Genomic DNA, 27392 nt, shown 5'->3' on the forward strand with positions numbered 1-27392 from the left:
CCAAGTCACTAATCACTGTAATTTGTATTCCACCACATGCTTTTAGTAAATTCATGATTGAATTGGAGCCCCAGAGTGATTGTCTGTCATTCATTTTGCTTTACCGTGCAGAAATTCCCAGAGTTAACTCACACCTGATCTCGTCTGTTGAGTCAGGGTGCGTGTCACATTCAGAGTTAATTCATCCCTCATCTCGTGTGTTGGGATGGGACAAGGACAGGTATCAGTCTCCTCCTGTGTCCTATGGTCTAATTCCCCCGCACATACTAGCAGCTTTTTTTCACTCTTTTGAGTTTGATCTTCTTTTCCCTAAACCTTCAACCAGACCTTAGCACAGTGTTGAAGGTTTTTTCCCGATCATGTCCAAGTTATTAACAGGTGAATGACAAACAGATCTCTCTATTCCTTTACCATTTCTTGTCTTCTAGGCTTGTAGCATATATTCTTGTTATTGTAACTCAATTAAATTCCTTTAAATTTATAGGTTTTATTCTTTCTGCAAATTCATTTTTCAAAATCACACAGTACTTCCCATGTTTCAATATACAATGGGTGTCCCACAGACTTCAATATCTGTGCAAAATCCAGTTGCGAGATATTGATTTTGATGACAAGAGGACTAACATACATCAGTAGAATGAACAGAAAGTTCGCTCAAAAAATAAGAAATTTATACTAAAATCCCAACCTTGAAATAAAACAAAACCGTAGTGCAAAATCAAATAGACCACTTAATTTCTTTTACTTCCCTGAAACTTTTTGGTGAAAGCTTAATGCAGATTGTAGCCACCTTGGTTTCAGGAAGGGGGATAAAAAAATAAAAATAAAAGAAGTAACTTCTGAGTAGGTTTATTTAAAGACCTTTGAAAATCTTTTCTTCAGTAACAGAGCTTCTGAAGTTGATTTAGATAGAAATTGTCTATCCATACTCTTCTGAAAATGGTGGCTTAGGTACTTAATCTCCTCAGGTGGATAAAACTCTTTATAAAATTGTCTCCGCTTGAAATATTTTCTAGAACTATTTTACCAATTTTATTTGAGTTGGTTTTGTTTTGTTTTGTTTCATTTTGTTTTGTTTTCTTTTGGTTTCGCATGGCTTGGCTTGGCTTGGCTTGGTTTGGTTTGGTTTGGTTTGGTTTGGTTTGGTTTGACCAGAGTGATTTACAATAGTGTTGTTAAAATGTATATTTTAAAGCAGCAATCCAGACTTAAGGTTTTCCCTGGGCCGCAGTCTTCATAATCTCACAGAATCTAGTTACTGACACCTGTAGAAGTTGAAAATTTGTCTTGGACTTATTTGAGAGCACTGGTTTCTGAAAGACTTTCAAAGACATCTGTGTAAGTCCAGCATTCAGGAATTTCCAAATACCTGACATATATTTAACACTGATATCTATTTAGATTATTTTTTCCTGGGTTAAACATGGTATTTTGTAAATAAAAATTGAGTAATATTTCTGAAAGTTTTGCTAGAGAGTCTTTTGAATGCTGTGAAACTTACACATCAGAACTTTCTTCCCACACAACTATGGACTCCTGTAGTTATTTTTGGCAGAAACTGTCAAACTTTGCCTACATTAGTTCTTCCAATAGCAGAACATTTACCAAGTTTTTAATTCAAAATAATTGTTTGTCATTTTAAAGTGTTTGTTTGTCATGTCTTTTGGTAAAACGGGAGGAAAATTCATTAACTCAATAATATGGGATTTTAAATTTTATTTTATTTTATTTTATTTTAAAACCACTGTTGTTTACTAGAGCTATTAGAATGAGCTGCAGTTTCAAAGAGTCAAATATTACATTTGGAGACTAAATTTGTGTTTAACTTTGTGTTTTGGCTTTTCTTTGTGTCCTTATCTTGCACCACCCTAATGTGCCATTCACTATTGATCTCATATGTAAGGATAGGGAAGAAGGTAAGTTGGATTGCAATGCACCCCTTGAAGAGCTGATTTTGGCATATTACAGCAAGATTCATAGATGCCCATGAAATATGGCTAGGTTTAGCTAGCAGTCTTGACCATAAAGTACAACACATTATATATATATATATTTTTGTTGTTGTTGTTGTTGTGCTTTTACTTAGCTTCATTTCAAGTTATGTGATCAATGTCATTGAATGCGTTGTTATGCAAATGAAGTAACTGAGATTTGCTTATATCATCTTTGTATCATTTTCTTTCATTCTCAGAAATGAACTTTCTTTTCCACAGAATCATAACAACTGCAAAATTTTTCAGGTTTCAGATAAGAGCTCTATTAACATTAGGCCATGGACCATAAATAATAAACATTTACAAAGCTATGTAATTATGAATCTTTTTGTGTTTCTAAATGGCACTGTAATTGCAGGCTTTGCATCGTGATGAGATGATTCAAGAAGCTTTGGAAACTGTACCCAAAATGCTTATCCAAAATTATTGCATTCATGCTGTACTATCATTGGACGGCAACAGGTTTGTGAGTATTAGTTGCCGATTCGGAAAATAAAATCCTTTTCATCCTCTGTTAGGTTCTGATCCCTTTTTAGAGGAAGAGTCTCTAAACACTGGGTAGCACGTAGATTGTAGATAATACAGATGTGGCTACATAGTATACATAAAAAAGTCTAATCTTAAGAATTCTTTGAGAGGTGTTGAGTACAAGGAGATTCTATAAGATTATTGCTTTCTGTTGTTTAATTAAAATATATCTAAGTTAGTCCTCAAATAATGTCATTAATCTCTCATTTCTACCTAATAATGAGATAATTTTAGAATATAAGTATTTCATAGTGGGGAAATAAAACCCTCACTTTATTTGCCCAAACACTCTGAAGGATTTAGGTAAACTACTTCTTCTTTCAAAGGTTTTCTGGTGGTCATAGCTTCAAAATATCTTCTTTTTTTTTAAAGATCCTTTCCATCAGCTCCGACTTTCATTATCAGAGAGGAGTTACATCTGCTGAAAGCTGGACCAGCAGAAATACAGATGACCTTTTTTCCTAGAATAGACTTTCTGTATTATTTTAGAACATGGTCTGTAGAGGTATTTTCACACACTGTCACAAATAAAACCTCTCCTTGGATTATGAACATGACCTTCATTCTGACGAAGGTATGGAGGCCAACATCACTTGGTCAATATTGAACACACTCAAAAATCCCTTCTAAACACATAACTGAAGAATGTATGATTTCTAAGTCATACTGTTTATTTCTTTCTGTATAGCATTAAGATTTGTGCAGTTATTTTATACTAAAATAAATACTGTCCTTAGATATAGGGACTTAAAATGCTCCAAAGCAATTATTTTGCTGTCATCATCTTAGAGCAAAAGACAGCCTGTACTTAACAACGATGTCTTCAAAAAAGTGACACCATATTAATTAACACCATGATGAAGTATACTGTCATAAAGAAAGGCAAAACAAAGGTGTTAGAAAATGTAGTGAGAAAGCAACTCATGATCCACTAACTGAAGAAAATGATAATGTTCATTTGGTCAGAGTCATGGACTATAGTCAAGAATATAATTAATAAGATAAGTTGGCAAAAAATATTTAATAATGCAGTTATCTGTGCCCCTATGGAAGAATTCCCTAATTGAAAATGTAGCAGATAGGAACCATGCAGACTGTAGAGTTTTATTGCTTTTTCTTCTAGGGTAAACAAGATTAATTATAACGTAATTGTAACATAGTTAACAATTTTATTTTTCCAAGGACATTTTTCACCGAACTACTCCATTTAGTCGTGCAAATAAATAAACAACATATTCAATATTTACCTCTAACAATTTATATATATATTTCTAAGGAAATCACTAAAAACCTGTCAAATTTAAAATGTTAGTCATAGAGACAGAAAAGACCAAGTCATGTAATTTACCAAGAGTAAAAGAAATGTTGGTAAAATTGTGTATTCTAGGCCATCCCTTTCACAATTTAAATCTTCCCTTTTCTACAGAGCTACCTCAGCATTTGCGTCTTAGTTACCAAAGAACTGATTATCAAAATTTAGACCACATTTCTCAAAATCTCAGGAACAAGAATGATAGCATTAGTTGTGCAATCATTATTTTTAATAGACCACGGTTGACATACCATGGAAAAGTAACTTTATGTCAAAGATTATGGTGTTGAGCTGTTTTGTGTAACTTTTTTCCTGTATGCTGTGGAAACATGTTGAGAAAAGAAATTTATTGTTTTTTCCAAATACAACACATAAGTAAATCAAACCCAAATGACCAAATGACAGCTAAGACTTATGAGCAGCAGATGGCAGTAGGATATTTATTGTTTTTATAGCCTGTTGCTGTGGATCTATGTTTCAGTCTATCATTTATAGAAATTACAGAGAATATGTGCATATTAATTAATGAGTGCTCTAAATCCTTTTTTTTGTTTATTTGTTTAGCACTGACATAAGTGTCTTGTCTCCTCATCCTGGTATTGGAATTTCTCAATCTAAAAATACAGGAAAGGTGATCTCTCTAATAATGATGTGTACTGTCATAGTCATTGTATATGCCTTTATAATATCTCCTTGTCTCTATGTTTGGTAAGACAGATATCTGTGCCTGTCTTACAAAGCATTTTCAGAAGTTAGAGGGATAATACAGGACATGTCTTTACTTTAGGAAAATACTGTGCCACATGTAGCATCACAAATACCCATGGATTTGAGCTACTGCTAACAGCAGCTACAATACCTGGAGGAAACAAGTGACTAGAACTAATATATCTGAGAGGAAAGATGGTATGATTAATATGAGTATGTTTGTTGAAATGATACGAAGTCACTCTAAACAGTCTTGCCCAACATTCCCTGTAATTTTGAGGAAATTACATTGCTGCTCAAGACTTGTGTGCTTTGTGAATATACAATCAAACTACAGAATGCAGAAATAATGGTAGTCATCAGTAGTAGCTTACTGTACAATAAATGTCTTTTTAAAGTCATGAGTGCAGAAGGGAAAGCATTAGACAAGCATTGATTTTTGAAGTGTGACATTTTAATTAGATAAAGGAAATGCAGAAGCTTTTTGAGGAGGTACAAATAGCATTTGTGTTTCACATAATTTCATGTAAACATGTTTTCTCTGTAATTTTGGCGATGATGGTATTTTTCATTATAGATGAAGCTATTTCATTTCTGTCTGTTCTCTTAAATTGCATTTGGCAGCCTCTTTTGGTTATAGCTATTTGAGCAGAGTGAAATTTTAAAGAATCTGCAGAAGAAGCAACATCCAGGTCACGTCTACCTGCTGACAACAATCTATGTTAGAATATGTGCTGCCTGTCTCATAACAGAGGAAACTATGATCACTTTGACAAGGATTTCAGTTAAGAAATATGCTCTGTCTAAACTTTGGAACAGTTGGATGAAAAGTGAGTGAAAAGGAAAAGTAGGACTTTATGGGAAAACATTCTTATTGGTGACCACTACTCTTCAGAATGTAGATGCTGCTTTTAAAGCCACAGGAGAGTATAGGTGAATCTGATTTAAAATAAAGTATATTTGACAATCATGACAGTAAAAAACATAAATGATCTTGAAACCTGAATTTTCCTTTTGAACACTAGAAAAAGAATGGCTTGGTACAAATACATACTGGAAGAGATAGCTACTAAGGTCAAATATGAATTTAATGATGGTAAGTGTAACAAAGATAAGTAAGACCTTCTTCACATAGGAGTTCCACATTATGATCATCAATGGATCTGTTAAGAATAATAAAAAAGGTCAATATATGATGTACCAATGAAGTTACTCCTGATAATCTGTTGTGCAGTTACTGGAATAAAGGCAGTGTATCATACAAGTTCTGATTTTAGTATAATACCCTGGATGTACAGTAACTCGTTTTATAGATTCTCATTTCATTTACTGGTATACAGGCTGTTTCAAAAAGATGGATCTGACATATTAAAATTACACAAAAATTTATAAATGGTTTAAAGAGTTATAAAGTTTTAGTAACCTTTTAATAAGTGCTCTATGTTCCCTCCACCTGCTGTACAGAGTGTAAGAGTTTAATACATGGGCAGTTCATGGTTGCAGAGTGATTTCAATTGGGTCCATCTTTTTGGAAGACTATGTAGTTTAATGCTGGGTTAGAAGGGCTTGAATAGACCTTACTGCTAGACAACCTCTTTTATTTCAAGATATTAAAACAGGTGAGATGTAGTGGATTTATATTACTCAAGTTTCAATATTTAGAAAAAGAAGTCTGCACGACCCTGATTTAGCTAAGCAGTTCACATAGATGTTTAATTCAAAGTCCCTGAATTCAATAGTCACAAGGTAAGATGAGGTGTGGGCTGAGATGGTCCATGGGATTCAGTCACACAGATGAAAAACTAAATGAAGTTGATATAACAGCTGCTGAAGTTCAATCTGTATGTTCAATTTTGTAAAGCAGATGAGTATAGGTTTGAATCCAGCTTCTATGGCCAAGAAACACTTCCCTTGCTTAGATCACATAACACAAGGAATAAACCATGGCCTACATCATGAAGAGCAAAAGAGGTCACTGACTTGATGGAAGACCTTTGGAGATCCCAGGCCTAATTCTCACATGAATGGGAATACTGCCAAAGCTAGATCAGATCATATGCATTTGTCTACTCTACTCTTGAAAACCTCCAAGCACTGAGAATATAAATAAACTGAAACATAAGCACTTCACAATTACATTAATTTTCACATTTCCTTGAATATGATATCTAACATTACGTTAGTTTATGGAATTAACTAGTCAAATGAAAATATGCTGAAATAACATCTATTTAATTGTGAGAGGAAAAGGCATATACTTCAGTTTGTTAACTGGTATTGTCACAGTCAACCAAACAACCAAAGCAAACTACTTTGACTTCATCCTGTCTAATATTGAAATGGTTCTTTGTTTACCCTAAGCCCTCAGAATTAATGGCAGAGTCAAGGAGGATCTTAATTTCCAAAGTGTCATGAGGTTTTATTTGAGTTCCTAGAAATCATAAATTTCTGATGACCAGAAGCTCCCAAATAACTTATGAATATTGGAAGTAAATCCTAGGTTATGATTCATAGCATGTCTGTAGATTGAAGTATATTGATTCGGTAAGTGCCTATTATTATTTTGGCTTTTCAAATGTTGAAATCAGTGCTCTCTGCTTACAGCAGATCTGGTTTCTTACAAATAGAGTTATTTGTCTCTCTCACTGATTGAGAGTGCTCAATATTAGAATGCCTTGTGACACTACTTGATTTCTCTAAAGATATGCAATCACCCCACATACCTCACACACAGTGTAAAGGATCTGTAACTACTAACAGCTTCATAAATAAAATGAAATAATTTCCAAAGACTGGAAAGTTATATCTTGAAAATTAATTTTGATTGAATTTTAATTGTATATTGGCCTTACTTACCCATCGTTTTCCATAGATATTCAATATGTTATGTTTTACAAAGCACAAATGCTCACAAATGGATTTCTTTAAAAGTTTGAACATTCAAACCACTGTTAAGACATATTTCAAGTTTACAGTTTACACAGTGCTTTGTATAAACTTGCATATTGAAATAACCAAGCATTGGAAAAGAGTCAATATTAAATAATCATGTAACCAAATACAACTTGAATGTTATGGCCACACAAGCCACATATTATAGTTTATTTTCTTGACAAATTAATATGGGCAATACTGCATAAATTGCCTATTAGACTGTAATATTCACTATTTGCTTTTCATTATATTTATGTATGTTCTTAAATCCTTAATCAGAAAATAAGAATAGTATTACCCATTACAGTAACAATGAAAATAGAACAAATTGTCAATTTTCAGGAAAGAGCTGTTTGGTAATTATTACGTGCCAAAGAAAAACGCAAGTAATAATAAGTTGGACAGCTCACATCTGTTTGCGAATGCTTTGTAATATGAGGTGCACAAGTGGGGACGTCTTTCATTCTCCAGGGATGCTGGTTTCTGATTTGTATTCAGGTGTCCACATCCCTCTGGCTTTGCAGAGGGAATTAGGTACCTACATATCTCTGAGGAGGCTGTTGTCATCTATTTGAAGGCTGGGTTTTCATTCTTTATAATAATCCTCATAAACAGTTCATTCAGGTTGCATCACCTTATTCCTCCCTCACTTTTTGTAAGCAGAGTTTTTCTCCAGGTACTGTGAGTCAGTTTCCAAAGGTGACATGTAATTGTTAATCAGATAGGATTTTGCTAGTGCAGGAAATCAGTCACAGCCAGGGAGCAGTTACCAGCTTCTGATAATAAAAGTGCCACTGGCACTCTGGACAGGGATGGGTGTTTTCACACCTACCAGTGCTGTTATGTTACAGCCATCATCACTTTCCTTGCTAGGACAGACGCACATACTCACACATTCTCTTCTGCCTCTTCTAATTCTTTCACTAAAATGACTTCCAGTCCCACTGGCCTTCTATTGTGTTCCTGCTGCTCACATTGCTATCATATCCAGGATTATTTTCCTAATTTTCATTACGTTATATTACATATTTATCTGTTAAATGCTCAGAAGCTCTAAAGTTTGTCCACTGTAAAACTAGAATGTAAATGTTTTACATTTTTAACAATAGTACTATGGGAAAGGAATACTTGAGATATTTGTTTTGTTTTGGCTTGTTTTTTTATTTACTAATTATAGTATCCTAATGTTGAGATATAGTCCCATCAGCTTAACTGTCCAAACAGGGCTTTGAGCTTCTGATTTTAACATGCTGCGCTTAGATAATACGTCTTGTAGCAATTTCTAGGTTTTTCTAAAAGAGAATAAAACCCAAACCCCAAAAACATTATTTAGTCTAAATGATCCTCCCTGTTCATTTACTAGCACAGTAAATGTATGCAGCATGCTAATATTTTTGTTCACTTATAGCATTTGCAGATGTAGGTAAAGCTCGGGGCTTGTTGATATCCAGCAGTAAATAGGATCTAAGACAGAAGTTATTTGTAAAGTGGGGGTGACACTGGTAGTAAGCAGATGACACAAGATCGATGAAATGAAGTTACGGACACTTGTATTGTAACAAACATCTGCCAAACACAGCTGCAGTGGTGGTCTGCAGCTGCAGGAAGATGGAAAGGTCCCCAAAGCTGAGGACATCGCCAAGGTCAAGGAGAAAAAACTATTAGCAACTGAAATAAGGAAGTCATTAAGTCAGCAGAGGAGAGCAATTTCCTTGAGAAGGCCACAGAAAAATCCCGATTAAAATCAGTCAAGGATATTGTCGTGTGCAAAATGATTTCTGCAGTGGTAAAAGGCTTCCTTGAGCATTTTTTTTTTTTCTTGGGAACACAAAAATTAGAGAAGAGGGTTTTTTGTAAAGTGAACTGTCTTCACGGTTGAGTTTTTTAAAGGAATTGCAGTTCTGTAACTTATTTCCTTCACTATTTTTTCCTTAGGTTTACCATACCTGTGACATTAAAATAGTCAAAATGTAAAGGCAGATAGTTCATGGAACATGCTAAGAAGCTAGTAGCAGAAAACAGCCATTAACAACAACAACAGTAAAAGAAAAAGCTTAAAACAAGAAAGTTGTAAAAAGTTGTGAGCTTTATAAAACTGACAGATGACTAATTTAAGCAAGTCTTGAGAAAAGTTTACACCTTACAGTCATGAGACATGACTGACTGCAAAAATTACAACATAGAGAAATTTTGGAAATAGGTCAATTATGCACACTCCTTTAGTAACAGGTGAAAACTGGAGAATATTTCGTCATCAGAGAAGGGTCCACTGGGGTAGCATGTCCTACGTGTACAAAACAGGACAGAAAAAAAGGACCTGACAGGACTGTGTTAGAAAGGAATGTAAAGCATAAAAGAGATAATATGTGCTTGGGGAATGAGTACGTCCAGGTATAGGTCATAGTAACTGTATTTAGTCACGTACTATGGTGTTGTTAGGTAGGAAGTGATTAAAAAAAGTCTGCAGAGCTCTGGGGTAGTTATTTAGAGAAAGGGAGAGATTAGAGGATGTTACTAAGGTATTATAAACATCTACTAACACCAAAATTTTGTGTAATTAGCAGACTGGAATTAAAAAATACAACAAAAAATAGGTAACATTAAAAAAAAACAGCTTCTGACTTTTTGTGTATAAAGAGCTGACAAAAATAAATTCAAACGTAAATCTATTTGTTTATTTTACCTTGATAATATTTCTGTGAAAATTGTTTATTTATGTTTTTATTTTGCCTAGTTTCTTGGCTCATTTTGAATGGATCTATGTTCCTCCTAAATTAACTGTGATGTAATTAGTATTTTAAATATGCACTGAAACTGTTAAAACAATCCATTATTTGGTGGGTTATCATAGTCATTATTGTCTTGCAAAAAGCACTGACATGCTCAGACTAGGTAAATATAATGGGATAACTAAAGCTAGAATTGTTGACTCTACCTTTTGCTTCTTTTTTTTTTCTTTTTCAGACTTTTTATGATTATCTAGTGCAAGGTGCAATCTGAAGCTGTTTTGTCTGCTCTTGCACATACATTCCTTCAAATGTTGTTACATCATATAGAGTAATAAAAATGTCTTGTACTGCTAGATATCTTAATAATGTCAGATAATGTCTTTTGCTGAGCATACAGGAACACCTGATGTTCTCTCTGATACCACTGTTGACCTCTGTGAGGGAGTTCTTGCCAGTGCGTGCAAATGGACTTGTTGCCAGCTGTGGCAGACTCACCACCATGGTAAGGTCCTGAGCTTTTGACATGGCAGCTACTGACTCTTTCATACCTTGTTTTCACACCATTTCTGCCCTACCATGACTGTCATCAGGTATGTGCCTTTGATGGGTGCTGACCATCATGTCCTCAATTCTGGAGCACAATGACTCCAGTCATGTACAAGCTGGGACCCTGCTCTACAGGGTCCTCATCCAATCAGATGCCCCAGACCAAGAGAAGCTTCTAGACAATGCCCATAAATGACCACAGCCACATCCAACCAGGCTATAAATGGGACCCTTGTGAAAGAGTCCTTTGGAGTGGTCCTCTTGGAGAAACAGGGATGTGATTGGAAACCTCACCTTAAACAGGGACACAGCTTAAGGGGAATTCCCAGGATGGACAGCCCTCAGCTCCTCCTTGGTGAGTGATTATTTCTTCTGGACATATCCTTGAGTGAGCCCTTGTGCGCAGTGGAAAGCAATTATTTCTCCTGTGAGAGAACCTTTCTTGGAGTCAGTGCCTGTACATTGTGGATCATCAGTCTTGTGTGTTGTTGTGTAGTAATAATATCCCTGACTATTACATTGAACCTGCAGTTTGTTAAATGTTACTGGAGTGTTGATTGATTTTGGATTAGCCCTGCTGCTTTGCATTCATTTCTGTCGTTTGGTTCAGTCTGTTTTTTGGTTTCAGTTTCAGTTGCAAATTAAAATTGATTTAAGCTTACCATTTGCTTGGAGTGCTCTCGGGGGGTATCTCTGTCACATATGTTCAGGTGAGATCAAAAGAACATATGAAAAATGAAAAACTGTAAATGTGAAGTCTCTTATTAAAATATTACCCATGATAAGGCCTTTAAAATAAAAAAAAAAACAAAACATTTTTATATACATAAATATACATACATGAATACGCTACACACTATATCATCTTGTATTTTAATTTTTATAATATATACTGCATGGACATGTATATCCCTTGAATAGATTTCACTTACCTAAAAAAATCTAGTAATATATTGGTTGGATATAGAAACTTCCCCCTTTATATTAAAAATGCAAACAGAATGTAGGATAAATAAACAGGAGTGAACTGTCAGTGAAGAGACTGAAATTGTCTTCTTTAGTCCTGTTGACGAGCTTGAATTAAATACTTGCAGGAGGGTACACTAAAGGCTAGTGTTCTCAGGAACGATAAAAAATTAGACAAGTTTGTTACTATTGACTGTTTATGACATTCAGGTTAGGACATTTAACTCACATGTTTATTTCCAGAATTTATCATGTCCTTCAAAATACTATGTTTTGGGTTTTTTTCTTCTTCTTTTTATACTGTTCCATTTAGTGGTCTACCTTGAATACATTAAACTTGAAGAACAGCTCAAGCTACTGTTCTGTTAGAGATTCATACATACATTTAAACAAAAGCAGAAAAGGAAATTAGAATAACATGAGCAGAATTATTTCCTGATGAACGTCTGGCTACATGTAGATTATTATTCTAGAGAATAATGTATGTGTATGTTAAATAAATTTTCCTGCCCTTCAGTTTCTCAATGACAGAAGACATTATAATTTTAATTTCCTTTATTTGTTGTTGTTGTTTTGGTTTGTTTTTTTTTGCATTAACAAATTAATTAACAAATTAATTAACAAATTATTCCTTTTGCAGAAGATGAAAAAAAAAATTATTCATTGTCTTATTTTCCTGGATTTTTTACTTTTGTACTACTTCTCCTCAGCAGTGGTACACCATGTAAACTGTTGGTCTTTTCATCACACTCTAGAACAGTGAGCTAAAAGACTGTGTAAGAAACCTTATCATGTTAATTGAAAGAATATGTGGCAGAGGTGTGAACAGCCTCAAGATTTCTCTAACTATGGAAGCTACTAAATCATCTTCCCTTTTCTTATTCTATGGATTTTTATGTTGCTTTGCACTGACAAATAAAGGAACCAAACCAAACAAAAAAAAACCCCACTACACGAATAAATGTACACAGCAGTTAATCTGAAAAATGTATATTACATTAGTGGTAGATATGGTAGTCAAAATGCAGTTGTAGTTCTAAGATTAGAAATTGGACTGGCTATCCTCTAAGCATAGCATTCTCTATATGAATAATGACATTTCTTGTTTTTTACATTCCCCATTTCTCTACCTGCAACCTGGAGACCAATTATTGACTTCAGATTTACTCTCAAAACAACCAAGTCATTGAATCCAGCTGTTTCTATAGAGGAAGTTTGCTTTCTAATGGAGTAAGTGCTTTGTAAGGAAGAAGTACTATCTATTTTTATAGCAAAGAAGTAGCAATGCAAGATTACATTATCATTGTAGGCACCCAAAGTCTCAGACACATTTTCCAGAAAATAACAACAATCAAATTCTGTTTATCACATATCTGAGATGAAGGCCTTTCTCAGTGTTACTGCTGTAGTAGAAGTAACAGTATAAATAATTGCCTTCTAGAAACAAATGGAAATAGTGTCAAATGTGCAGATTATAAGGATAATAGAAAGAAAAATGAAATAAATACTTTTTTTGTGTGTCAAAATAAAAGAAGAAATAAAAAGAGCTTCTATAGGTAATAATTATTATATTTATTAGAAATCATTTCATCAGTTGCTATAATATAATAATATACATTTTTAAACTTTCTATTTACCTAAATAAACCTATATCATAGTTATATCTTTTTACATTAAATGGCTGATTTTTTTTTTTTTTTTTAAAGCTTTACACTGTTTTATTTTAAGGTATTAGTGTCACTTTCAAATCATGTTTGCCATTTCCTCTGCTTCTGATTTCCATAAATTCCAGCACTAAGGCAAATGTAACTTTCTTTGGATATAGCTATGAAAAGCTTTGAAAAGAAAATGGTTGTAAACTAATCTGAATGTTGGTAGCCGAGAGGAAACAAACCGTTGCTGGACATTATGGGGCCAAGACACCATTCTTCATGACCAGTGAGTAACTCCTATACAGTAGAGCCCATTAGTAGCAAAGTCTAGAAGATGATCACCAGAAAGTTTTGTGCTGTAGCTGCTAAGTCCTCTGCCCAGCTCCTGTGGCATCATGAAGTGATGATCCAGAGCAGGTGCAGCTGAGGTCAAAACTTATCGCTTATTGAAACATATTTTATTAAAACTGCCTTGGCTGAAGTAAGATTAGAAATGGGATGGATATATGAGTAGAGAAACGTCTCTTTGTCCAAAATGTCAGGCAATTTGAAAATCATATTTTTAAGGTGATATGTGTAGGATAGGGTAATGGAATTGCTACTATGCATCTAATTTTAACAGAGCTCCTAAGTTTAACAGGACTCTCCTTTTGTGTTTGTGGTGTTTTTGAAGTCAGGGCAGAATCTTTTTAATCTCCTCTGTCATTCCCACAGGCACAGCAAAATGAAAACCAGATGCTACAACACTTGATCATATTATCTAAATGGCACTGTCCATCCAATCAAACATCGTTTTTCTTCCTCACAGCTGGTCACAGCTTTCGGTTCAGCACTACAGAATTCTGCTGAAAAGGTGCAAAAATATTCATGCAGTTCACAATTCTGTCCATAAAGAAAACTGTGAGAAAAATTTTCAGTATGAACACCTGAAGAAAATATTCAGAAAAAAAATAAAAAATCATTGTGTCTTAGCAGTCTGGCTGGAATGTTACTGATTCTGCTAGGCATAAAAATAGGGACCTGTTTGGAAGGAACCTGTGATCCCTAACCTCATCCTCCTCTTCTCAAACCAGGACTAACTTTTATCAGGTTGCTTTGGGCCTTACTGAGGAAAGTTGTGAATATTTCCAAGGATGGATATTTCACAACCTCTCTGGGCAACCTGTTGCAAAATGTAACCATCCTCATAGTGAAATCACTTTTCTTTTCATCTTATTGTAATTTCTAAAATTTCAGTTTGTGCCTGTGTGGAGGGTTTGATTGAAGGGTGACAATAAAACCCTGGCAGATGTATTGTTAACCTCCTCTTCCTCCTTTTCCCCCTTCAGCTCCTCTCTCTCCCCCCTTCCCACTAAGGGCAGGCGATTGGGAGAGAAAGAAGGACTGAGAGAAAAGAATTGGAAAAATTAACAAAATGTTTTACTAATGCTCCCAATAAAAATAGAGAAAATAATACAAAATATACAAAACCAGTCTTGAAACTCCCGGCACCCGGCAGTCCTGGACTGGACTCTGCAGCCAACCGGAGCTGGATTCAGTCTGTCACTAGGCCTCAGTTTGCAGGGACGACTAGCAAGGTCCTCTCCTAATGTCGGCCATAAGGAAAAGGGACGAGATCCTCATGATCTCCCACTTTATATGAAGTATTCACGTGAACGGGACGTTATACTCTGTTGGTCAATTTCTTGGTCACCTGTTTCTTATTGCCCCTCTTACGAGATGTGGATCCATTGTTATCAATAATCTTGCATTCCAATGCTATGTTTACCAAAACACGCATCTGGTTTTCCAGGAAAATGCAGCTAATATGAAGGTTTTAGCTGTCAGGCAAATTCACTAAAAGATAAACTTTTTTTTTTTAACAAAACCAGGACAGTCTGTTATTTCTTACTGTATCACCAGGATCTGACTATCACTATATTTTGAAATGATACTACAAAACTTGTGTTAAACTCATTGTAAGGGAAATTTCTACTAGTCTAGACTTACTGATTCTCATAGTTTTTTTTTTTTTTAAAGAGGAGGAGAAATGTGAGAACCTCCTCCCTTCCACATATTGGAAGCAGCATATGCAGGTGATTCAAATGTGCTGAAAAAGGCAAAAGAGAGTTAGAAGTAATTCAGCCAGAAGGAGCATCAAAACAAAAAATGAACCCAGATTATGCCCAAACTGAAGAAAATAAATACAGCAAAGCTTATTCAGTAAACACAGTTGTTGCTGCCCAATTAAAATTTTGCAGCAGAAACATGTCCTAGTTCTCCTGAGAGTGTATCCTCTGTGTGTATGTGCATATACTGTCTTGAAAGCTAAAGATCTTAAGGCAATATGCTTTTGATTGATGGTTCTCTGATTACCAGGTAGCCAGCAGGCATCTTGCAGCTTTCATCTCAGCATCTCTGATTGCCATTTTGACGAGACTTAGTGGCTGCTGTCATATCATTATACCATATTTACAGTTGCATTTGCCTTATCACTGTCACCTGTAAAACTAGCTTAGAGAACAACTTTTTCTTTTTTTTTGGTGGTAGTTTATAGTTGCATCATTGTTTGCTGCTCCTGTATCAATGAGCTCATTGCCATCTGAAATGTCAAAAGTGGAATTTCAGTCTTATGTCTATTGTACAAAACTTCTTATGGGTTTTGCATAAATAACTACTGCTTTATTGTGCCTAGCTTCAAAGCACTGAATAATTTAATGGCATGCAACTATACAGGCTGAATTTTTGCAGTCATTAAAGTATTATTATCTTCTACCATCTGCCTGTATCTTGTTGATTTTCCACTTGAACATTTCAGTAGATAAGGAAAATTTCAAATGTTCCTTAGAAAAGCTGTGCCAGTGGCATTACTCGCAGTACCAGAAACAACAGTAAAGGACCCAATGTTCTTTGAATTGTGCTGAAAACTACGGCAAATGACAGAGGAGATTGACTTTCTGAATGGAATTTTTTAAAAGCTTTATGCGCAGAGCATTAAGATGATTTCCTGTGATTCTTTTCTGAGCTTCATGGCTTGGCATCATAATGGCTTATAACAAAATGAGTAATCCCCTCACAAATACCTCATGAGGAAATAATAGCTCCCATTATTTTGCACAGACGGTAAACTGCCAAGAGACTGGCTCAAATTTTAGTTAAAGAGAAGGAAACTGAGAATGTATGTTTCAAAGTATGGACATTCATTACTTCTTTTTTACCTTCTTAAACTGAACCATTATCTCAGATCTAATTGGTTGTGTTGGTAGTAGAAATGTTTACCTCTGGTCGCAAAGAACCATAAAATCCACAAAAAAATGTTGTTAATACATTTCATTTCTATTTAATTAGTGCCTTGATCATAATGATATTTCCTAGTGGAAGCTCACATAGTGGTTTACTCTGTACGAATCTCCAGTTACTTAGGAGAAGAGCTGTTATCAGCCCTTTTTTTGCTCTTTTTCCTCAAAATATAGTTGTATAAGAAAACAGGCCAGAGTTGTACTCTGACCAAGAGGCCAGACGGTGTGTCCTGGCTGAGGTTCATGTAACAAAAAGAATGACTATGCTCTAAGTACATTCTGGGAAGCATCACTGACAGATCACCCCAGCCGTGCTCAGTATGGTTCATATGTTCATTTGGAAGAGTGAATTATCTGACAGAGATCAAAACCATGCTAAAATATGGACCGCCAGGGAGCCCACACTAACCCATTTCATGCAGGGTTACCAAGGTATCTTCCATGCACAGTGTATTTTAAGACTACATTTTAATTTACTATCACTCATTTTGTTATTTATTCTTGACCATAAAGAGCCATGATTCATGCTGTTCCTTCTTAATTTAGTGTAATTTTATGAAAGCAAATATCTTGAAGGTAATCCTGACTTATTCTAATAAAAAAGAGTACAGCAAATTGGTTCTTCTAACTATCTCTTGTAGGACCCTCACAGTTTGGTAAGGGTTGAGATACCTGGCCCTCAGGAGCTGCAAAGGGGATGTCATGCAAAAGGCAGTAGTTCTTACTACATGGAGGGAAGGCTCTTCCTTCACCTGGAAAATCACAACAAAACAGGTGTTTTTCATATCTCATACTCAGGGTGCTCATACTCAGGGACACAGCAGCTTTGGCTGGGACAGAGTTAATAGTATGGGACTATGTTTTGGATTTGTGCTGAAAACAGTGTTGGTAACACAAGGATGTTTTAGTAACTGCTGAGCAGGGCTTACATAGTGTCAAAATCTTTTTGACTCCTCATACCACCTACCAATGAGTAGGAGGCATAGGAAGCTGTGAGGGGACACATACACATACAGCAGGTGCTGTATGAAGCCTGACTTTCCTGGAAATGGCTGAACACCTGCCTGCCTGTGGGAAGTGGTGAATGAATTCCTTGTCTTGCTTTGCTTGAGTGCACAGCTTTTGCTTTTACTTATTAAACTGTCTTTATCTCAACTCGTGAGTTTTCTCACTTCTACTCTTCCAATTCTCTTGCCCATCTCACCAGAACGGGAGTCAGTGAGTGTCTGTGTGGGCCTTAGTTTCCAGCTAGGTTTAAACCATGACAACGGATTTAAAACCTCCGTGGTGATTTGGAAGCTGAATATGAGCACTGATGTACTTGAAGAACAGCTCCTCTGAAGTTTAGAGTGATGTGAAGCTAAGGAAAAAAGAGAATAAGTCTAAATGGAGGACAGAAAGAGAAAAGGGCCATGGAGATGCTGTGGCTTTATATTTGTCTCTTTAAAGCACTTACTAAATCAAATGTATTTATTATTTTAAGCATGCATGTTGCATTAAAGTAGGAACATTTTCAACAGCTGGTGGGACATTGTGGTGATTGGTATTGTATAAAACATAGGAGAAGCCAATTCCTGTTCTGGTGAGTATAAAACCTGAAGGACCTTCTTTGCCTCTGAACAAATATTCATGTTTATTTACTTTAATATTATTGCAAGCCTTATGTTCATAAATCAGGTCAGGCAGGAAAATACACATTAATATATTGCAGCATAAATCTCACTTGATCAGCTTTGTTCTGAGTTGTTTTTTTTTTTTTAATTAATATTCATTATGTCTCATTTCATTTGTGTTTACTTAGAATTTTGAAACATCGGAGATGTCATACAGACGTGCCTTAAGAAAATGACGATCTTATTTTCTAGTGAGATTTTGTGAATTTTGCCTTAGAGAAAAAAACAAACAATAAAGTACCTCAGAATTTTTCAAAATAATTCTCTCATACCTCATAATTCATCAGTCTCAATTTACTTATAGAAGGTTTATGCGTTTTTTGGTTGGTTGGTTAGTTTTTTTTGGTTGCTGTTGTTTTGTTGTTTGTTTTTTTATGGGAGAGATAAGTAGATATAGACATGGAACAGGATATCTAGCAACATCCATCTAGGTGTCAGGTACTGATGTTTGCTTTTTTTGTTCTTCTTGGATACCTTCATTATATATACCCGAATACTATCATATAGAGATTTTCTCTTAATACAACAGTAGAAGTAAACTAGGCATTACTCCTGGGTTTTAAAACACGATTTGCATAGATGGGACACAAAATGTTATTGCTTTCCTACATGATGTCCCTCTAGCTTCCTTCAAAAGGTGTAAGCAACAATGAAACTCTAGAAAATACAATTACAGATAAAGACCAGAAACTTTATAATGCTTGTAAGTTGAAAAAACAAACAAAGCTTATATTTCATAATTTATTAATCTCCCTTTTCAGCAGCACTAGTTCTCAAAAAAATATGAGTGTAGCACTCCGATACCATTAATGGACTGAATACATAAATATTCTTGTCAGCTTAAAATTCTTTTTAATTATTTGAATATGTGTGTGAACAAGGGCTTGAGGCACGATTTTACCATTTTCATGTGATGTGAGAATTGAAATTAAAAAAAAAAAAAAGGATAAAAAAAGGGTTTATATTTTTATATACCTTCCAAATTCCATGAACAGCACAAGTATATATGATGCTATATCTTCACATTTCCTTAATTGGAAAAGTGGAATTTTAATTTGTCACCTCATTCAGTGTAACAGAAACTTCTCAGAGGTGCAGGTAAATATTTTTCTTGGTTTTCTTCAGTGCTATGGAATCTTACATTTCTTGAAAGACTGTAGGATGCTGTGAGTAGAAATATAATTTTGTTTTCCTCCACCTCACAGGTAACCATAGTCTTGCCAGAATCTAGACAAAGAACCTTCAAAATTCTGGCTTAAAGCAAGATGAAGCACCTGAAGTCAAATGAAAGCTGCCAGAATAGATGATCTGAAACTGTAGCTAAAGCTTTTGATTCAGCACCATGTTGAAGAACAAAGATCACATTGTCTACTGATTGAAAAGTTCGTGAAAACAGTATTAAACACCTACTAAAAAATAGTTACATAGACAAACCAACATTATACTTACTGTATTTCAGAGGAAAGTAAGCTAGCTATTGGTACACCAGTAACTTTTTGTACAGTTTCTCAAAGTGCTATCTGTATCGTTTCTTTATCTTTAAAGATAAGTTCATCTTTAAAACCTAGTAATTAGCAGAAGCCGCTAAACAATCTTCATCTTTATGAGTATTGGTTTTCAGTTAAAGAACAAGAGTCACCTAACAGTGGTATTCATCTAAATGATATTTTAGTGGAATTAGCATTAACCGAAATCCAAGTTAGAAATCAAGTAATGAGTACAGAAATAATTTATGTCAGTCTTTGTATAGTGTTAAAGCCTGAAGATGTTTTAGCTTAATATTCAGCAAAGCAGACATGAGGTATTCTTTTCCCACGTCATTTCAGAAAATTGATTAGAAAATAAAATTTTCAGTGAAACTGTGCAAATACAAGGCTGTTGTTCTATTAGTGTACAAAAGGCAGTTTCTTGAAAAAAACAAGGCTTATGTTGTCAAGCTGTTCTTGATTAACACCACCATTATATTAGAGCTAGAGCCTAAGCTTAGAAAACAGTAATACTTGTTTTCCCTCCATTTCTTCCCCTCACTTAAACAAAGTTGGGGAGATTAAAAAGTTTTGCTAAGAGTTTAGTTATGAAGAAATGTTGATCGGAGGTAATATTTTATCTAAAGTTTTCACTTTGGTGTGTAATAAAATGTGCAAGAAAAAAATGGGTGAGGAAGTTGTTTTGGGTATTTGCAAAATGCAGCAATGTGCTAAGAAAAAGTAATTGCATATGACACTGACAATCCTGAAAATAAATATTTTCCTTTTAGTATTTTATATCACATATCTCCATGTGATTGACCTCAAACTATTGTTGTAGAGGTGGAGATGGCTGAGGCTCAGAATCCACTCTGATGGCAATTTGAGTCTTTTATTCTGTTATGGCAAAACAAGGCAAATTCTTGCTGCTAGTCTACAGAATGAAAGATCAATGGCTATTTTTCTGTAATCCCCATTCAATTGCTGAAATAAAGAAGAAAATTCTTTCTCCTATGGCTACTCAATTTCCTGTGTTTCTGAAATACACAAATGCCCATGGATAGTCATAAGCTTCACAGCTGTATACTGCAACAGGTGATGGTGACCACAGAGAACCTAAGATTTATAAATTTTGTGGTACAATAAAGAAGATTTTGTTTTCAGAGAGATACTAGCCTAGCTCTTTTCCTTCTCCTTTTTAATCTATATTACTTACACAGACTTACAAGATGTTCTCTCTTTGCCTCATGTGATTTTCCACACTGAACTGTAAGACTAGAAGCAAATGGGAATCTGAGCAGGCTAAAACTACTAAAGCTTGATTAAAATCAGGGTAATTTGTGCTTCTCCATTTGCAAACACAAATGCAGCAAAAATCCTACATAAACTTAGTGAATTAAATATATCTTTGTACAACCTACAGTCGAGGTTTTAGTATTACAGAATATTCTAGGATTTTGTGATTAAATTTTTTATTGCAGCTTAACAGACCTATGGTTCAGTAGCAAAAACTCTGAGTGTAGTTTTCTAATAACTAAAAAAAAACGTATCATGATTTCAATAGTTAATGGTTTTGTGAGATATTTTTTTAACTGCAGTATTATTTTCATAATATAATTCAACTATGGTTTATACGTTTGCTGCAATCACTATTTCCTGCTCGGCTAATTTTTATAACATAATCAAGTAATCTCATATTTAAATTAATTCAGTAAAATTCCATTTTCTCATTTTAACTATGTCTAGAAAATGTGTTAGAGATATTAGGTTAAAATTAATTCTTTTCTTTTTTTATTTTTTTTTTTCCAGTCTGTTGTGGTTACAGTAAAAAAACTTAGTTTTAAAGGAAAGGCTTGTTTCAGGGATCACTTCTACCACAGATTTCTCTGCTGATATCTGCAGCTGACTCTCAAGCTGGTGTACCATCTCCCTATGCTCTACCAGCAGGTAGAACACTTGAGGCAATAATTCATGACATAAAGATAAACAATGTCATCACTGCTCTTAAACATGTTTATTTATAACACATTCAAGCAATTTAATGATTGCAGTTTTCCTCTCCTTTTTCATACTCCCGCTTTCTTTAACATTGGGTCTATGATGATGGGCCACCACCCTCCAGCCCGTCCTTCGTGCAGCTGTGCTCCCCATCCATGGGCAGAGTCATCAGGCAGGATCCAGACTGCAGCTTCTCAATCTAACTCTGACTTCTCAAGATAGAGAGAAGTAGGCAGATCATAAACTAAACATAAATCTAGATTGCTTCAAGTTGTAGTGACAAAAGCATCCTTTATTACAGGCTACCAGTTTGCTCCTAGATCTGTGTAGGACTGTGCAAAAGAACTTTATCAAAAACATGCATAATAAAACCCAACCACTGCCAAACAACATTTAGCTTTTCTTCATAGAAGTGGATAAGGACTCGTAAGTAAGAGGGAGCCTGCCAATCCTCTAGCTGCTAAGTTTAGGCTAAATACAAGTTTAAAACCTCCATTAGCATGTTGTCAGCTGCATGACAGAGGTAGACATCTTGCATCTGTGCTTCCCACCTTCCCAGCATTTCACTGACAGTCAGTGTCACAGTTATCAGGGTCTAGATCCAGCTACTTGGTCACTTTTCCAGTGCTGGCTATCTTTCACTATTCTGATTTCCTGCTGACAAGGATATGTCAAGTGATTCTCTTGGGGAGGATGCCAAAGAAGAGAGGCTCATTTGCAACGAATAATTTTGTAAGCAGCACACAAAAAAAGGCTGACTCAAAATGTATTGCATATGCAAAACCTAGGAAAGAATAGTATACTTTTTGCCTTCCATTTTTTTACTTTACACTTCATTACAGACTCCTCTAAGAGGTAATTTGCAATATTTTTGATTTCTAGATTTCTTCCCAAATTCAGGAAACTGCCAGTCTAAAACTACAAGAACAGAAAGAAAACCTCGTTGCTGAACTCCAAAAGGAAATGCAAAAAAGTGAAACAATATCTTAGGTGAAATAGCTGGACAGAGAGCTTGTGTTTTTGTCTAAGGTCCTGGCGAGAGAAAGAGTTGCCACCAGCACACCCTGAGACAGCTGTTGCTGCAGATTTCTTCCTTGAGGCACATTTGGGCTTGGTGCCCAGAGGATTAAAGAAAGACAAGCCATCATGTCTGGAAACATCTGGTTTTGACATGAAAGGACCATGATGATCTGGAGACAGAACAGAGAATGTGAGTGGAGCATCTGCTGGGGAGAGAGCCTGGCAAGAGGACATGGTGGAGAGAGTTGTGTCACTGTGATCTTGCAAATTCTTCTTGTCTATAAGGTTATTTGCAGGTTGTTTTGTGTATTTTAGTTTGGCTTAGGTTTTATGATTGCTGGTTCATTAATTTGATTTTTATTTTATACTGAATTTACAGAATCACTTACTGGATTTAAAAAATTTATATTTATATTTATATTTATATTTATATTTATATTTATATTTATATTTATATTTATATTTATATTTATATTTATATACAAGAGTGACAAACTCTCCTAACTTTGACATTAAGAAAGGCAGTGTCTTTCACATGGGTTCTATTTCACAGTAAAAAAAAACTTCAAATGTTTACAGAGTGTGGGTGTCCACTTAGAGATAAACTATCCGTGCCCACTTAAATTCACAGTTCACTCATTCTGCTATTGAAAATACAATATGGTATTTTGGAATGACTGAGATCTTATCTAAGGGATCTCTGTATTTTTCCTCATTGAGACTGTTGTCTTCCAAAAAAACCTGCAATTCCTAATGGGCAGCCTTCAGGGAAGAGGGTCTGTTTTGAATGGATATTGTTCTCAATTCTGTGGCCAACAAAGGACAATTGCTGGGCAAACCTGTTTCCACAGAAAATTTAACATCGGCTGATGTTTTTTTCTTGCCTGGAGTATCCAAGGCAATAAAAGTATCTTGTTATGGGAGAGGGAGGAAGGAGATGATTGACTAAGGATGGAACGGCAAATCCTGCCTGTGACAGGTTTAGACTGCGCACGGGCAATCTGCTGAAAGAGCAGGTTCTATTATGGAGGGGTTTTAGCTTTCCTCTTAATGTTGTCGTGGGGTCTTATTGTGGTTTTGATTGCAGAGTGACAATAAAATCATGGTATATGTATTGTTGACCTGCTCTCCTCCCCTCTCCCACCCCTCCCTTTCCCCCATTCCCACTAAGGACAGGAAACTGGGAGAGAAAGAAGGACTGAGAGAAGAGAGTTGGGAAAAGTAAAAATGTTTTACTAATGCTACTAATAAAAATAGAGACAATAATACAAATTATATAAAAACCAATCTTGAAAAGTCCCAACGACTGCTGCGGCAGATGTAGGGTCAGCACCCAGAGCCCTGGACTGGACTCTACAGCCAGCCAGAACTAGATACAATCTGTCACAAGGCCTCGTTTAGCAGGGATGACCCATGAGGTCCTCTCCTAATGTCGGCCATAAGGAAAAAGGGACGAGATCCTCGTGATCTCCCACTTTTATGTGAAGTGTCTTGTGAATGGGATACTTGGTTGGTCAGTTTTTGATCACCTTGTTGCCCCTCTCTCGGGATGTACATCCATCCTTGCATACCATTGCTATGTCTACCAAAACATGTATCTGGCTTTCAGGAAAACGCAGCTAATAAGAAGGCTTTAGCTGACAGGTAAAGAAACTTGTTTTTAACAAAACCAGGACAGGCTTTTAGGTAGTTTATATCCAGAATACCAGTGGGGGCTGTACAGTTCCAGAAACCACATGGAGAAAAAACTCTGGTGCTTTCAGTAACGCTTTTGCTTCCAACCACAAATGGCAGAGTATGCGCTAGGTGTCACTGCCAATCTCAGTTCTGTGTATTGCAGTGGCAGATATCCTCAGTCCGGATGCATTTCTTAGCAAGACTCTATGTGACAATGACTATGCTCGTGATGGAGCTGTGTATGAGTATTTCAGGTTCAATCCTGCCACGTCCTGTTGGTGCTCTCTAACCAGAACCGTTACTCATGGCTTTGGTGCAGAATGTGTAGCTGACTTGGAGGAGAGATTGTAGGATTGGTGTCTCCTTTTGCACCTGAGTAGCCAGGAGAGGTAAGTGTACTGCAGACTAGGTGATATAAGCCTGCATCCCAATTTATATTATTGCAGATAGATGTGTAGTATAATTGACACACTTGAATTCACTGCCACAATATTCATGAATAAAAAGTGCAAGATGATCACTTGGTTCAGTGACCTTAAGTCTGAATTTAAAAGCCAGTGTTAAAAGCCAGTGTAGATATACCTCTGCACTTTACTGTCCAAAGCGAGAATTTACTAAGTACAATTCACCCCATATCCTTCAAATCAGTGAGGATTTTCTCTGCATTTGAATGGCATCTGAATAGCAATTACAAGTAGGTAATTACATTTCTGCATCATATACACTTGAATCCCTAGCCTTACTTACAATTTCTCTTCTTCATAATTTATTTTGAATTTCTAGAGGACACTTGAAGTGTATCAATTTGGTATAGAATGATTGATGCTGCTTATCAAAAAAACCATACTGATTATAGAGTTAATGTTATTCTTAACACATATAAATGCAGCATAATTGCTTTCCCAGTCCATAATGAAGTATTGGCAGGCTAACACTTTTTTATTTTATGGTATTTTGACTTAATATTCAGTTTGTCAGATCATTAACATATCAGACAATCTGCAACCTATAAGATATCATTTGTTTGTGTTGGTACTCGGTCTCCATTCCCATGCAGCCCATGCATGACACAAGTCATTATTTAACTAGTCATATTTTTCTAGTTTTTTGTGAAAATGCTAAAACTTTATATTCACTAGTAGCTCTATTATTACATGATTTTTTCACATAACAGAGTAAATCCATGAGTTAATTGATATCTACACAGTTCTTAAAACTGTGCACAAATCTTACATTAAATGGACAATTATTTGTATGTTTGAGATTCTGAAAAAACATGTAAATTAATTTTCCTTAGACTTCTGACATGGTACCTGTCTTTAGGAAGTAGAGGCAGAAGTTAATATTTTTTGGAAGACAGTAAAATGATTCTACATTTATTAAAACTGGTGCAAGCATTTAGTAAGGGTGAAGAGAGGGGAGCCCAGATTTGAGATGTTCATGAACAGTGCAGTTGTAAAAGAAAGGCTGTTTTGGGGGTGCTATGGTTGCACCATGAGGAAGAATTTAGATAGTTCTTCCAAATTATTAACTGAAACTACTTTGACATATGTGATTTTATCAAACAATTTTTGTTTGACTTCTAAATTAAGCTGATAACAATCCAATATGGACAACCATCTATAATAATAACAACTACAGTTTGTGAAGTATATTTTTGAGCATATTACATTCTTATCTTAATAATCTATGAAAATTGATAGAAAATAAGAAAATGGTTAACTGTGTCCTGGCAGGGAAGAGAGCAATACCAATGAACACGCAACTGCAGGTAACATTCAGCACATATATAAAATGTTTAAAAAGAAAACTGGATTGATAGTGTAGGTTTGGCAATTGTATCCAGTACTGCTCTCAATATGCTAGATGTGTTTTTCTTCAATATTAAAGACAATTAATATTAATTTGAGATACATATTATAGATATGTATAGCTATGAATGTGTGTAAATGTATCTATTATAAATCATGTAACCTGACTTTAGAAAGCAGGAAAAAGTAAACAGTGACAGAACAGGTTAAGTGGATGTAGATCTAATAAGGTTATGGATGAAAGTAAAGGCTGGTTTAAATTATTATCGGTTTGATTCTGCTTTTCTGTTTTGGTGAAAATATTTCAAGATGTAGCATCAGGTAGAAATTTAGCACTTGTCTCTAAGACTTTTTTCTTTTTTTCTTCTTTTTTTTTTTTTCCCCCCCCTGAAAATCTTCATGAAGTTATTCCTTTGTTGACTTCATGCATTCCCCATCACCGTAGCCTATTCTACATCCTTCTTTTTCTGACTTTGCTTGGTAATAAAATCACTTCAGTCTCACAACACATTGATCCCTGTCTCTAGTTTGTAGTGCAGCGCAGATGCAGGTTCTGTTTTCATATTTCTCAGTTGTATTGTAGTATTGTCTATTCTTTTCAACATTTGTGTCTCAAAATTTAATCGTTACTCTTTACCATTTGTATGTCAAATTTTGGGGATGTTATTTCACTGTTCCAGACTTCTTAGAATGGTAAATATATACATATACATATATACATATATATTCACAGTAAAAACCTTTTATATATATGTTCACAGTAAAAACCTAACATTTACTCTAAATTAAAAAAAAAAACCAAACAGTTTTCAATTTCAGATTCAGAACAGTCTATATATTACCCACCATATTAGCCTCTTTTATTTTCATACCAAATTTAATGATATCTTTGGAGTTCTAAGATCTAAGAACAAAATGAGAAAAACGGAGAAGCGAGAATAACTTATTTGAAACACATATTTTAACAGTGAGGTCCAGGCTATGCTAGTTCATTGTATTACAAAGATTTAGTTGACTTTAGTGCATTACTTACTCCGTGCTCTTAACAGTAATTGTAGACAGTTGTGTTTAACGAGAGTTTATCAAAAGCTCATCATTTG

Source organism: Nesoenas mayeri, assembly GCF_963082525.1.
Source record: "Nesoenas mayeri genome assembly, chromosome: Z".
Lineage (NCBI taxonomy): Eukaryota > Metazoa > Chordata > Aves > Columbiformes > Columbidae > Nesoenas > Nesoenas mayeri.